Here is a 15,796-nt window from a genome sequence, read left to right as displayed (position 1 = left end):
GAGAATGTTTGGATTCTGAGGCTTGCAAAGGTAAATATTTTTATTCCATTTTCGTTCAAGGTGAAGGCTCATACAAAAGATTAGAGATATTGTCAGTGTCCCCTCACTTTCTCTCAGAACATAAGTAGTCTGTTATTGAGATTCTAGCAGCTTTTCAACAGCAAGAAAGGGAATCAGCTTCCCCTGTTTTCAGCATTGGGTTAATGCAGGCAATTCAGGGAGGCATAAAGTTTTGCTAATACAATCGGTTCGGGAATACCAGATTAGACTGTACCTTGACACTTTCCTTGCTCTTTCTTATTTTAGTGAAATAACCTAGTTTGAAATGGCTCCAGTTAGCATGCTCTGACGTTGGTCTAATATAGGTTAAGTACATGACTAGCTTAAAATACTGGGATGCTGGCTTTCATTTCCAGGAAAGGAATCATAGCACCTGCTCCAGTTGCATGTTTTTGGTTATCAGAGGTATTCAGCCTCACTTTAAGAATAACGTGCTGAAGCAGGTAGAAGCACACGCATGCCATTAGCGGATAGTTTCGATAGCTTCTTACCTTACACTTGCCACCATGAATACAAAATTTTAGCGTTCGATTTTGTTATTAAACAAACAAACGTACTCCTAACAAAGTATTTTAATGTTAGCCGTGTGGCTACGCGGCTGCGATATGTACTGCAGCATATTAACTTAAGCTTCTTGATACAGATTCACAGCACACTAACAGCGAAAGAAACAGGACGAGAAAATAGACGACGCCCATGTCTGCCAGTATAATACGATACTACGTACACAAGTGACTGCAGCTCCTAAAACAATGTGGTGTCGGCTTTTACGCCTTTAGAAACATTCAGAGAGCACTTGTATGAATAATTACAGCACAGGCGCCGAGACGGACGAGCCAGGCTGGCGCTAAGATAAACGTTCACAACACAAATGCCATTGCACGTTCAGTAATTGCACACAGATCATTTGCGGCTTTGTTCAGGGGCAGACGTGAGCTTTTGGGTTGATGCTTGCTGCTAAGTTTGGTGCAAGAATATTGCTAGGAGCAGGAACCGCTAATGCGCAATCACGAGCAATACACACACATCCGTTTTTCAGAAGCTGACGTTATCACGGATAGCGCGAGGGTCTCTGCGTTGACATGACGACTTCGCTGCAGCCGAATTCCGAATACTGCATATGCGATGACAACAGCTATAGGGGCTTGTTGATAGGTGCTCTTGTAATTTGTTTATCGCAGGAAGAACGACGCGGGCATAAAACACACACGAGACAACACACAACGCCGAACGACCACCTGCGAACAGCTGTTTACGTCCGCCATTTCTCCTCGTATTGAACTTCACAAACTGCTGTTGCGCACTACAAAACAAATTAAACTTTGAAGCGTTTTTAAATTACAAAAGGCACGTATTATTTGTTCCTAATAAAGAGAGGTAAATTATATTATAACGCGCACGGCTTTTTCAATACATTAAACGAATTTATGCGAAGTGTGCGAAAAAATCTGGCAGCAAGCAACCCTGGGCGTCGCATAATCGCATTGTTGACATCGCACCATGTGAAACGCCCATTGCGAATTTCGCATCTCCGAAAATCGCAGCTTCGAAAATCGCAGTGCAAAATCGCACCATGTGAAACAGCTTAATGCAGGAAAGCCACAGTGCCAGGCACCTATGGCCATCGCAAACGTTGGAGCCGGGAGATGGTATGAAAGGGTAACACATTAACCATTGTCTACGGTATAGTATGGTTAAATTAATCAAATAATAGGGCTATACGTGTCAAAACACGATCTGATCTGGCGCAACCGTTATTTGTCGCCAGTGGGAGAAAACTCACAGCCTCAGCATGACAGATGCGTTGCCCTACCATTTATGCTATGGCGACGTAGTCGCCTTAGCACTCCCTCCAGTCATCTTTTTGTCCACTTTCAATTTCTTTTTTCTGATTTCCTATTTCAATAAAGCTAACTGAATTCTGGAGTTTTACGGACAAAAACCACGATTTGATTATGAGGCACGCCATAGTGGGGGACTAAGGATTCATTTTGACCGCCTAGGGTTCTTTAACGTGCCCCCAATGTGCGGGGCACAGGCGTTTTTGCATTTCGCCCCATCGAAATGCGGCCGCCACGGCCAAGATTTGATCCTGCGACCTCGTGCTTATCAGCGCAACATACAGCATTGTTCACTGTTAAACCTGCTTTCTTTTCTCCATCGGCTAAGCAAAATAGTCGACTTCCGTGTATTTTACCTAGACGGAACCGACAAAATTGATTGAATTCTCCGGTTGGTCAAATTATGTGAGACACAGAAAAACTTCAAAACACGCCGCAGATTCATTTGCAAGTATTCGCCCGATTCTAACACGTCCCTGAATCAAACGGGCGCCCACTTTCTATGTGTCCAAAGTAGCGAACTAACACAAATGACATTAAAGCTCCAAGCGCAGCAGAAATCTAACCGAAGTTTTTAGCAATAAAAATTGGTGTTTCACAATCTCAACCGGTTTCCTAAAATAAGCTTTTCCGCCGAACATTTATGCTATGCGGTAAAGCATACAAACTCCGTGAAGGCGGTTTTCCTTTCTTAACCGATTAAAACGCACAGGCTGTTTTCAGCCCATTTTCTTGAAAAAAAGAAGGGAAAGCGCGCATTAGAGTCGGGTAAATACCGCAATCAGACATTGTGACCTACAGTTACTGCTTGCGTCGAAAATAGCGTTTTCGACGGGAGATTTGTGTTCAACGCATTCACTGTCCCTAAACTCCGCAAGACAAACTCTGCCACTAAAGAGGACGATATTTGGGTCATATATGGGGCAGGCGCATACGTGCTGACGGGTTAAGTTGAAATTATCCGGCGAAGGCCAAATTTAGGAACAAAATAACGAAAGTTTGGGACCATAGAAATGCATGGGTGCCAGCTGGAACCTTCGGTCAGGATCGCATTATTTAAAAATATTTAAATAACCAGAGGGAACGTAATTCAACTGTGTCACTGATTATAAGTGTGACGGCAAAAGTTTTCGAAGCAATACAGAAACAAAATGAGTAATGCAGTTTTCTTTTAGATCTTGAGGCGGAATTCTACATCACAACCGGTGAATTTTGCTTGCAGTCTACCATTTAGTGTTTTTGACAATCTAGCTATGTAGCCGTTTCATCTCTTACGCTACAACCAGTTATTTCATCAGTGCAACCGGTTCTTTTATGTGTATCTACGGCACACAAGTCCTTCAGTAATTGTTTTTTATTTTTTGCGCAACTTTTCTTAATGGTAACCATTTTTCCAGCACTTTTGTAAAACCAGTCATACAGCAGCAATTCTTTCTTGGAGTTTGTTTGCAACCTAGATCTAATGTTGTTGAGAGTCTGTTCATGCATTTGACCTGTGAATTAGTGACCTTGTGTTTAAAACTGATCATTTGTCATTGATAGCTGTTTTCTTGCACTAGTCAGTGGAGGCATTGTACCTAATTAAACTTAGCATAAATATTTCAAACCCACAGAACACAGTGCACGATGCGCGATCTTATCACACTTCGACTATATGCGGAACCTAGGCTTCCTTTGGCACAAGCTGCATGCTGATTGATGAAAGAAAACTTTTTGGATGCCAGCCCAGTGACGGTTTTGGTTTGGCGCACTGTACGGCACAAGATTGGGCAATATATTTAAACCTCTCCTTAGTTCGAACTGCGTTTATTCTGATAAATTTCCCGTCTCCTTGGGGTTCGAATTGATGAGATTTTACTGTACAGCTCAACATATTTTGATATTTAAACAGCAGATTGAGCACTAAAGATACAGCTTCCACTGATGCCCAGAATGGCTTGCATGTTGGCTGGTGAATTGCACAAACATACGACCATCGACATCGCCCTACCATGTCAGGGTCCCTGAGCTGCTGCTCTCGACCGTGTGGATTTCGACGGCAATGGTCTTGCGCTCCTCGATCTGCCGTGGTTGCTTAGTGGTTATGGTGTTGGGATGCTAAGCACGAGGTCGCGGGATCAAACCCCGGCCCCGGCGCCGCATTTCGGTGGAGGCGAAATGCGAAAACACCCGTGTACTTATATTTAGGTGCACGTTAAAGAACCCCAGGTGGTCCAAATTACTCCGGAGTTCCCAATTATGGCGTGCCTCATAATCAGATCATGGTTTGGGCGCGTAAAACTTCATAATTTATTATAATATTATTGCGCTCCTCAACTTCTTGCTCTTGCACACAACAAGAAGCTTTCTCTGCACCCAGCTCTATAGCGAAAGAGAAGAGAGCCTAGGCGCTGAACAGACATAGCCAGAACCAACGCTAAACGGAGCGTAAAAGTGGCTATTGTTCGTGATGACCTTGCAATTACAGAGCAAATCCACCGCTGTCCAACTTTTGTAGATGCGGCAGCCAATTATGTTTGATCATTTTCATGACGTCACGATGCAGGAGAGCTACGTGCAATATGGCGTCGTTAGCGATGATGAGGCACCGAGAGTGTTTCGATTTTTGGGTCCACTAAACCACGTTACTTCATGTAGTTGTTAGAACGTATCTCAGTTTTCAGTCTTGGAAGTTGTCTTGATGCAGTCAAAAGTTGCAACTGTGTTGCCTTGCAACTATGCGCATGTGCTTGCTCAGAGTGTTTTCACCCACAGTTGTTTTCCCAGTGCCAAATTGCTTTGTCTCGTCATCACTCGGGCACTGCATACAGATTCGCCGAAAGAACGCGGCGGTCACCAGATCTCCAGGAAAGTAAAGTTGACTAACAAGGCAACCCTTAACATCTGGGGTTGGATTTTTCCACAGCTAAGGTGCTCTTTTGTCAATTCCAATGTAATGAGCTCATCAACAAGCTCGTCAGCAATCTCCTCTGGTCACACGAAAATTCCCTAGAATATGCATTTGAAGGTTAAAGAGGGGAAACGAGCGAGGAATTGTCCTTGCCTTCACACGTGAAGTCATGCTGTCAAAGCGGCTGTCATAGGCACGATTCTCCAGGCGGCGATGCTGAGCGGCCTCGAGTCGGTTCTTGGCCGCCAGGGCATCCTCCACACGCCTTTGCGAGACATTGGTGCGCAGCGTGTTTTGGCGCTCCATGCCTGCCATCTGTGTCAACTGCTGCTGCTGCTGCTCGCGAATTCGCAGGGCAGGAACCTCGCGGATGCGCTCAGTCTGTTGCCGAAGCTGTCGTTCAGACTCCTCCTTCGTAGGCTTCTTGAGTTAAACCCACGCCTGCTTCATGTTCTGAAGAGGAGCAAAATAAGATCACTTCTAGAAACTTCGCAAGTGAGCACAGTGTATTCATCAACAGAGCCACATTGAAATTTCCGCCCCAGTTCGCTGCGACCTTGTGACGTCGCTGCGACAAATTTTGACAACGTCTGCACGAGCCTAGTCATTTTTTTATTGGTAGAGAAGGACTACGTTGTATTCTAAGGCAACCATAGACTGAACTTGGCAAGTTGAGAGCATTTCTACGCTACAACAGCCGGGATACGAGAAAGTACTTTCAAATCGCTGACATCACACTGATGCACCGGTGCGGAAGTTTGGCGCAGAATTCACATAACTGAAGCAAAGCAAAATGACAGAAAGGAGAGCAAATTGATGAGTATTCACAGATTTGTCTGACCAGTGTGACAGAGCGCTGAAAGAAAAGAAAATAATAAGGATGAGGCATACCCTGTCCATTTATTTTGTCTTTCTTTTTTCATGTTATGTCACGCTGTCCAGGCAAAGCTACAAGCGAACTGAAGTTTACCCTTCATTTCCTTTTGTAATAAGCAACCCCCTAACCAAAAAATTTATAAGCTCTGAAAGAATACTCGATCAACAAACTGAGAGGGTGTTTTCATTTAGTAGCCATTAAAAGTAGCCTCCGTGGCAACCCCAAAAAATGCAGTGAAGTAATCGCAGCGATAACCTAGTCCAGCCACCGTACCTCGTATTAAAATGTTCCCGGATTCACAAAGAAACCATCACTTCAAAACTAGGGCAGCGCTGCAACTGTGACGTGGGACTCACCGAGATCTCCTGCTGGAGCTTCTTGGCACTGCGTTCCGCATCCTCCTTGAGCCTGATCATGCGGGCTGCGGGTTGACCGTTTGTGCAGTTGGTTACCGCTATCTTCCGGCTCTTGAATGCACTTACGCTGCTGCTGCGCCACCTTGTTCACGGCCGCACTATAAATGGGTGACAAAGACCAAGAACCAATCACAAAATGCCGTCATCACTATCAGCTAATGTTTGGCGGAAACACACTGCTGGCAAATCTTGTCCATGACGAGAATGGGAACTCTTATGGTAGACTGAGGAGTCCAACAAGCTCACGCAGGCACAGCTATTTTTGCGCAGTGAAGTGGTGTGGCTGTATTAAATTAGTTTAGAAAAACAAGAAACAAAATCGATGTTAATCTTTATATCGTATTTAGCCAAATCTAACGCGCACATTTTTGTTCGGGAAATTAAGTGTGTAAGTCACCTGCGCATAACAATAGGATAGGAAACCAAACCACGTTTGCGGCACTGCCAACAGCGGTGCTGTCACATCCGTCACAAGATGGCGATAGGGCACGTTTTCGTGAACGTTGCTGTGTATTCATTTTGTACTCAACTATGACCTATAGCGGCATTCTTGGGCAATCAGAGTAATCAGCACCACTAGGCATCAGATGCATCGGCGTATACGGTTGCCAGCGTTTCTGGCACTGTGCCAAGCTGACTATCTGCACACAGAGCCAGGAACGCTGTCAGCCGCATGCTTCAACAGCTCCGGTGCAGATTCACGCAAAATCTAGCGAAGATGATTGAAGTTAATTGCTCGAGAATACTACCCCTGTGTGCTTAGTATCTGTGGCCAATGAAGCACAAATGGCGACGGCAACAGCTACTTTCATCATGAGACCTCATTTTTTTTTAATTCGCTTCCCTGAAGGTAAATTCCGCACGTCTCGTTCTTTCTGATTGCTAATGTGTGGGTATGCTATATTTTTGTTTTATAAATCGAGGGCACGTTACACTCAGTTGAACCTTTATTTTCTCGGTACCTTTGAGAAATGGGAGCTCATTAGATTCAAGGGCCCATTATAATCAAGGTAAATACGCTAATCGAGTCTCTACAATTAACTCTTGATACCATCATCCTCATTTCCGGTGTACAAAAACACCTCTTGTAAGTCACACTGACATTGTGATATACGATATACGTATAAAGAAACTAAAGCAGGCATAACCCTGACAGCTGCCAATCTATTGTAGTCTAAGTGTTGTAGCCCTAGCTAGTGGTGTAGGACTATGGCTAGAAAAAAACTCGTGGGAGCCACAGAGTCCACATATGGGGTGGTGGTTTTATGGGCAAGCGTTACAGATATCAGCGCAGGAGTCAAATTAGAGGAGTCACTGTGGCTTATTGCATGGCCACGGCACATTTCTTCATAGGCACTAGTGCAAATAAGCCTGTCTGCAGGGTATCCGGTGCTAGGTATATTGAAGGGAGGCTTTTGCTGAACGGGCCTTATTAATACCAATGAGAAACCTTTTTCCTATGAAGTTTACCATATTATTAATTGAATATGGTGAGATGTTACATGGCCTGTGAAGCCTTCATTGAAATAATGTCCCTTTGGCAGAAAGATGTTAGGTAACAAAAAATTGCTTTCATGGGTTCAAATGCCATAATGGGATTTCAGAGTAGTGTGCTTGCGCTACTACAATGCTGAATATATTGCTTTAGAGCTGAAAGAATAAGACAGAGCATATCAATTCCACAAGCACTAACTGCTGACGCAAACGTGCCGCATCTAACCTTTTAGTGTTTCGCTGGCTTGAGAGGATGGCAGCGAGGTCATCACGTTCTTTCCTGAGAGCAGCTGCCTCAAGCTCAAGATCACTTTTGGATGCCTGTGTAAAAAAAAAACAGACAAAAAATGCTGTGAAATAATTGAAACTGATAAAGCAAGGCTTCATTTGCTAGCTCATGCTTCAGTGCGCAATGAGGGCCACGAGCTTTGCAGGCTATTTGCAATTCTGGATGGTATCTTAAGAGCTTGAAAGCACGAATACAACATTTAAAAATAGTTAGTCTCTTGTGTTTGCATGAACATAACGCGATATTGAATATATAACATGAGATGGAGTTTCGGTGGCTCTGACAATAAAATGCAGTTGACATCACAAACTTCAATATACTGAAATTCTCGATATAACAATGTATTTACTTTTTTATAACATTTGCCTAGAACGCCATATATTTTCAACCTCAATACAGGTAAACCTGTATAAGAACGAGTAAGTAAAATCAGAACCTTGCTTAATATCAAAATTTCATTATATTGAAATTCGATATTTGAAAACGGAAGGAGCCGCAAAATTTTCCGAAATATCGTGAACTCTGTAAAAGTAAATTTGAATGAGAAAAAAAAACACTTTGTTCAATTTGAGAGGGCGTCGAAATATATGGTTTCATGCCATGTCAACGATATCTTCACATCGGCGGTACGAATCAAAACTATAGCCACGCTTTCCGTCCACTCCGCCCCTGTGGCTGATAGTGTCGCCTGCAGTGCAAGGAGCGTATGCTTCGGCTCCCTCTCGCTTCGGCGAGTCTCCAAAGCTTGAGATAACATGAACTACCAGCGCTAAACGTGCAGGAAGGCAGCGCACGATGCCCTGCTATCTAAGCTTGCTCAGTCTTTGCACACGTGGCAGATTACCTCAAAAACAGGGCACCCGGGCTGCACACTGAGAGCCCGCAGCCATGGCCACGTTAGAAAAGTATACGCATGTCAACCTCGTACAGCATTGTACCGGCGATGTGAAAATGTCATCGGTGATGGAAGCGACATTTCACTTTTTGGAGCAGGCCAGGTAAAACGTCAAACTATTCCAATCTGTATTTATTCCAAATCGGCCATTATCCCTCCGTGATAGGTCAAAATGGCTCCAGCTCTGCCATTATGGGCGGCTGCCCTGCCCATATAAGCACAGCTGGAGCCGTTCTGACCTATCACGCAGGGCTAATGGCCGATTTGGAATAGAAATGAGCGTAGATTGCACTGGAGGCGCGGATGATGGGCACCCAACTAGTCCTGGCTTTTGGGCACTACCAAGTCATCCCCAGCATTTTCCGGAATTTTAATTACTGATCGATTATCGATTAGCTTTTGATTGGCTATCGATTGGGTATTGCAAGGTATTGACCACGTATTTGGGCTGGCTAAGCACTACCAATTTGCAATATTTTCAATAGAATCAGGCCAACACTTGACTTCCGTCAACCAAAAGAACAGGCTGGCTTCAGGAAGGGATATTCTACGGTCGATCATATCGATGTCATCAATCCGGTAATCGCGAAATCTGCGGTGTACAATCAACCTCTCTATATGGCTTTCATATAGTATGAAAAGGCATTTTGATCCATTAGAGATACAAGCAGTCATAGAGGCATTGCGTAATCAAGGAGTGCATGAGGCATACCTGAATATATATATATATATATATATATATTTTTTTTTGTGCACTCGGCAGCAGTAGAGACACCATCGAGGCATCGCAGCGGCTTCTAAAAGCGTGCCTTGTACATTGCAGAAACTGCGGCATCACTGTCAGCGCCTGCTGGAGCACGCGCCGAAGAAAGGAAACAAGCCATTGGTCAAGCGGAGGCTCAAAGATAGTCCCCTGGCGGACAAGTACCTTCGCTTCCATAAAAGGACGTCTCCTGCACGGTTCTACGGCATTTGTGCACTCGGCAGCAGTAGAGACACCATCGAGGCATCGCAGCGGCTTCTAAAAGCGTGCCTTGTACATTGCAGAAACTGCGGCATCACTGTCAGCGCCTGCTGGAGCACGCGCCGAAGAAAGGAAACAAGCCATTGGTCAAGCGGAGGCTCAAAGATAGTCCCCTGGCGGACAAGTACCTTCGCTTCCATAAAAGGACGTCTCCTGCACGGTTCTACGGCATTTGTGCACTCGGCAGCAGTAGAGACACCATCGAGGCATCGCAGCGGCTTCTAAAAGCGTGCCTTGTACATTGCAGGTTGGTTTGCTCTTGCTCTTCCTAGCACTTTTAATGAATCTCTTATTTTTTGGTTTCTTCTGCTGCTGAGTGCCCAAAGTGCTTTCGCTTGACTGACAGTATGGGTGACACATGTCGCAATTGCAACGACAAGATAAACGACAGTGATTTATGGCTTTTGTGCTCTGAATGTAGATATTATTACCACATTGGTACATGTTCTGGGGTGACAGAAAATGCCTACAAAAAAAATCGGCGGCGGCTAAAAAGTCGTGGGCATGCGCAACCTGCAAGTCGGCGGCTCATGCTGCCGGTCGTTCAGAGTGTCAAGTTACCGGTTCAGAAACAAGCTTTGCTTCTGAGTTAGCAGAAATTCACCGGAAGGTAAACGAACTGCTAACCATCAAATCGAAGGTCGATGCTTTGCAAAAAATTAAGACAACTGTTGAGAACATTGAAGAGTCGGTGAAGGTTATGTCAAATAAATATGATGAAGCTATGGCGAAACTGAAGCACCAGTCAGATGACATTTCGGACCTAAAAAAACGGGTCGTGAAACTTGAGGCTGTGGCTAAAGAAAAAGAAGTGGATAAGCTCAAACACGAGATCAACGAACTAGACCAGTACAGTCGACGCCTTAATCTAGAAGTGCACGGCTTATCCCAACACACAAATGAAAACCTTCTAGAAAAGCTGAACAAATTAGCATCTGATCTTCAGCTTCCACCACTTTCCGAGTGTGACGTCGAGGCCGCTCACCGCATACCATCCAAAAATGAAAAGAAAAATGACAAACCTGACATTGTGATAGTCAGGTTCTCGTCTCGCCTTACGAAAGAAAGGTGGTTTGAGAAGAAAAGCGAATTAAGGAAAGCAAAGTCAAACATTTTCTTCAATGAAAACCTCACAGCCTACAACAAAGCACTTTTCTGGAAAATGAAATCGAGGGCTACTGAAAAAGAATATCAGTTCACATGGCACAGAAATGGAAAGCTTTTTGTGCGCCGCACCCACGTGATCGAGTAATCAGAATCGTGACAGAGCAAGACCTAGAAAAAATTCGCTAAACTTAAAGAAGACAGCCAGTACCGGATCCGCACGTCACTATGGCGCATGACAGAAAATATTGTTACTACGATGCATATTCCTTTCAGCGACTAAACCTTTCCCGTGATAAAAAACAGTTATCATTACTTCATCTAAATTCGCAAAGCTTACGAAATAAAAAAAGAGGCGGTTGACATACTGCTCGACACCTTAAAGCACAATTTCGATTTCTTAGCTTTTACTGAGACTTGGTTCACGAGCTGTGAAGACGCTGTGCCCTTTACAGGCTACAATCGCGTCACAGTCTGTAGAGAGAATAAACTAGGTGGCGGTGTGGCAATTTATATCCACGACAGTCTGAAATTTGATGTTATAAGTGAATATACAGTTATGGCTTCTGATTTTGAGTCAGTCATGGTGAGGTCGGAAAAGTTGTTCCTAGTGGTAATATATAGGCCTCCTTCTGGAACTGCATCATCCTTCCTAGACTTTGTTCGCGAATTATTGGAATTTTGAACTGCAAGATGCACGCGTGATTGTAACGGGCGATTTCAACATAGATATGTTGTCTACCTCTGCCACCAAACAAAACCTTCTTGACACTATGCTGTGTTTCGGCTATGAGAACCAAATTCATGTGCCTACTCGGGTGACAGAAACGTCTGAAACCCGTCTTGACTTGTGTTTTACAAACTGTAAAAGTGAAATATGTGCCGGAGTTGTTATACCTGGTGTTAGTGACCATTTTCCAATTTTCGCATCCATTAGGTCACATAAAACAAAGTGGAAGAAAATCAACCCACTTATTACAGAAAGATTACTACTAAGAAAATTCAAACTTTTCAAGGGTTAGTCATTGCGGCAGATTGGAGTGAAATGTTACATATAACCGAACCTGTACATGCTTACGAAGCATTTATGTTGAAAATAACACAGCTCTATGACCAGGCCTTCCCTCTTGTACTCTTCAAAACGACCAAAAAAGCTAGAAAGCCATGGATAGACGCGTCACTTCTAAAGAGAATAAAAGAAAGGGATATCCTATTTAGCAATTTATTAAAACAAAGCAAATCGACTACCTGCGGCATTTTAAGCAATTCAGAAATAAATTAGGCTCTGACATAAAGCGGGCACGGATACAATACTATGAACATCGGTTTGCAGCTATTATAAATGACCAGAAGGCAGTTTGGAATACCATGAACGATCTTTTATTTTCATCAAATAAAAAGACCATCACCGAGCTTACGATAGAAGGAAAGTCTTGCTCTGGTACATTACTTGCAGATATGTTCAACAACCATTTTTTGAAGTCACGAGCTTGTGAAAATTCCGCTAGTACCGACACAGGCTGCGAACCATACATTACCAAAAATGTAACAAAATCGATTTTTCTGGCTCCCACTGATGAGTCCGAAGTACATTCTTTCATCATGAATTTACCTAACAATTCTGCGGCAGGTGTTGATGGTATAAAAGCAGAGCCATTAAAAGCAGTCTCACAGTATATTAGTCTGCCGCTCTCACACATTTGTAATTTGATTTTAAGCACCGGAGTATTTCCTGATAAATTAAAGATAGCTAGGGTCTCAATCATTCACAAAGGAGGTAATGAAAATGATTAAATAATTATAGACCTATATCTGTCTCGCCAATATTTTCAAAAGATATAGAACGAGTCTTATACTTTCGAATCACAAACTTTTGTAGCCAAGAAAATATAATAACGAAACAGCAATACGGTTTTCAGAAGAAAAAAAGTACAGTACAGGCTTTACTGTCTATCAAGGACAAAATAATAAATAATTTCGAGCAGAGATACTACACGCTTGGAATATTCCTTGATTTCAAAAAGGCTTTCGATTCGATCAAACATGAAATTCCTGGTGAAATTAAATCAATATGGCATACGAGGTGTTTCCTCAAGTTAATAAGCAGTTATCTAACAAATCGATTTCAGTACTGCGTCACGCAGCATGCAATATAAAAATGGATAAAATTAAGTACGGCGTCCCTCAGGGATCTATATTAGGTCCGCTGCTATTCCTCCTATATATAAACGATATTATAATATACGGCTAACTCCAGACATGGTTTTATACGCCGATGATACAAACGTTTTTTCTCCGGCAAAGATATGATAGCTTAGAAAAGCAAGCAAACAGATGGCTTCAACACTTATCAATATGGTTAATAGCAAATAAGCTTGAACTAAACACCAAAAAAAAAAATATGTTATTTTCGACCAAAAAATAAAAGGGTACCCCGTGACATTCAAGTAAAATTTCGGGAAGGTTTGATTGAACGGGTCACATGCCAAAAGTTTCTTGGTATTATCTTTCATGAAACACTCGACTGGACATATCACATAAACAAAGTTCGCACCGATCTTTCACGCTCAATTGGAGTAATCGGGAAAATCAGATGTTTTTGCCAATTTGGGTAACAAAGCAACTGTATTATTCCCTAGTATACTCGCGTATTCATTACTGTTTATTAATATGGGGAACGACTACTAAAACAAACAAAGAAAGCATCCATAAATTACAGAAGAGAATAGTACGGATAATCGAAGGTGTTCGCCCTAGAACGCATTCTACTCCGCTCTTCACAAGCACAACATATTAACGTTTGAGAACATCATATACAAAAAAATAGCGGCAGTTATATATGATAAATTGAAGTCTAACGCGGTAGCATTTCACGATGCATATTCTCAAAGGCATCATACATACAGCTTTAGACGTATCACATACTGCAGTGAAAGAATGCGGACAAACTACGGTACACAAAAGCTGACGCATATGATCCCTAAACTACTGAATGTACATCCCACAATTACCACCATCGTGCAAGAAAGCCGCTCAGTAATTGCGTTTAAAAAGAAAATACACACGTATCTACTAATGCTTCAAAAGTGACCTTTTTTACTAGGTGGCATCTCTCAAGTTGTTAAAATTGACGTGAATCTGTCACATTTTCATTTAGTGAATAGTAATAGCATGGTCCTGTATTCAACAAGTCTGGATATTTACACATATTCCTTGCTTTGTCTCTATAAAAAAAATGTTATAATACGCTATTGTTATCAACTGAGTCTTGCAAACAGGCCTCGAAACGATGTTTATGTACTGTCATCAAAAATTGTGAAACTGTGGCTGCTTGTTCGTTTCTAAATTTTTAACATGTATACATCCACTGTCCTTGTGCACTTTATTGGACTGGGACAGGTTACAGCACTTTGTCAGGCATTAAATTGCCTTTTTGCTAACCCTGCTCCTTATCTGCATGTATGATCAATGTACAGTACACTGTAACTGATTGATTGATTATTGATATTGAAATAAACTTAACTGTTGTCGAAAAAAAAATATATATATTGGCAAATATCTACAAGGATTCCACAGCTACCTTGGTTCTTCACAAGAAAAGTAGAAAGTTATCTATCAAGAAAGGGGTCAGGCAAGGAGGCACAATCTCTCCAATCCTATGTACTGCATGCTTAGTGGTATTCAAGCTCTTAGACTGGGAAGGCTTAGGAGTGAGGGTCAACGGCGAATATCTAGGTAACCTTCGGTTTGCAGATGACAATGTCCTATTGAGCAACAATGGAGATGAAAGAACAAATGATTGAGGACCTTAACCGAGAAAGTGTAAGAGTGGGGTGGAAAATGAGTATGCATAAGATAATTTTCAATAGCCTAGCAAGGGAACAAGAATTCAGGATCGCCAGTCAGCCTCCAGAGTCTGTAAAGGAGCACGTTGATTATTGTCAGTTGCCCATAGGGGAGAAATTTACAGAATAATAAGTTTGGGTTGGAGTGCATGCAGCATACATTACCAAATCCTTACTGGGAGCTAACCACTGTCATTGAAAAGAAGTGTAAAATCATTGCATTCTACAGGTGCAAAAATATGGGGCAGCAACTTGCAGTTTAACAAAGCATCTCGAGAACAATTACAGGACCGCACAAACAGAGATGGAACGAAAAATCATGTGCCTAACGTTAAGACACAGGAAGCAAGCGGTGTGGATCAGAGAGCAAACGGGGATTGTCGATATTCTATTCTAGTTGACATTAAGCGGAAAAAAATGGAGCTGTGCAGGCCATGTAATGCGTAGGATAGGTAACCGGTGGGCCATTAGATTTACAGAATGGATACCATGAGAAGGGAAGCGCAGTCGAGGACGGCAGCAAACTAGGTGGGGTGATGAAGTTGGAAAATTTGCAGGCGCAGGTTGAAATCAGGAAGCGCAAGAGAGGCGTAATTGGAGATCGCAGGGAGAGGCCTTCGTCCTGCAGTGGATATAATATAGGTTGATGATGATGGGATGGCACTACCAAGCCATCCCCAGCATTTCCAGGAATATTATTGTTGAATATCGACTGGCTATTGATTGGCTATCTATTGGCTATCGCAAGCTATTGGCCACGTATTTGGGCTACGCTAAGTACTACCAAGTCATTCCCAGCACTTTCCGGAATTTATTGATGACTGATAATTTATTGATTAGCTTTTGATTGGCTATAACAATGTGTTGGCCACCTATTTGGGCTAGGCTAAGCACGACCAAGTCATCTACAGCATTTTCTGGAATTTATTGATTATTCATGGAACGTTGATTTGCTATTGACTGGCGATCGATTGGCTATCGATGACTGATTAAGCTTAAGTAGTCCCAATCATGCTTATCTAGACTTAGCCAGCTCAGCTTCGCTAGTGGCGTATCTGCCA

This window comes from Dermacentor silvarum, unplaced genomic scaffold (assembly GCF_013339745.2).
Source record: "Dermacentor silvarum isolate Dsil-2018 unplaced genomic scaffold, BIME_Dsil_1.4 Seq536, whole genome shotgun sequence".
NCBI classification, from domain to species: Eukaryota; Metazoa; Arthropoda; class Arachnida; order Ixodida; family Ixodidae; genus Dermacentor; species Dermacentor silvarum.
This window is presented reverse-complemented; position numbering follows the sequence as displayed.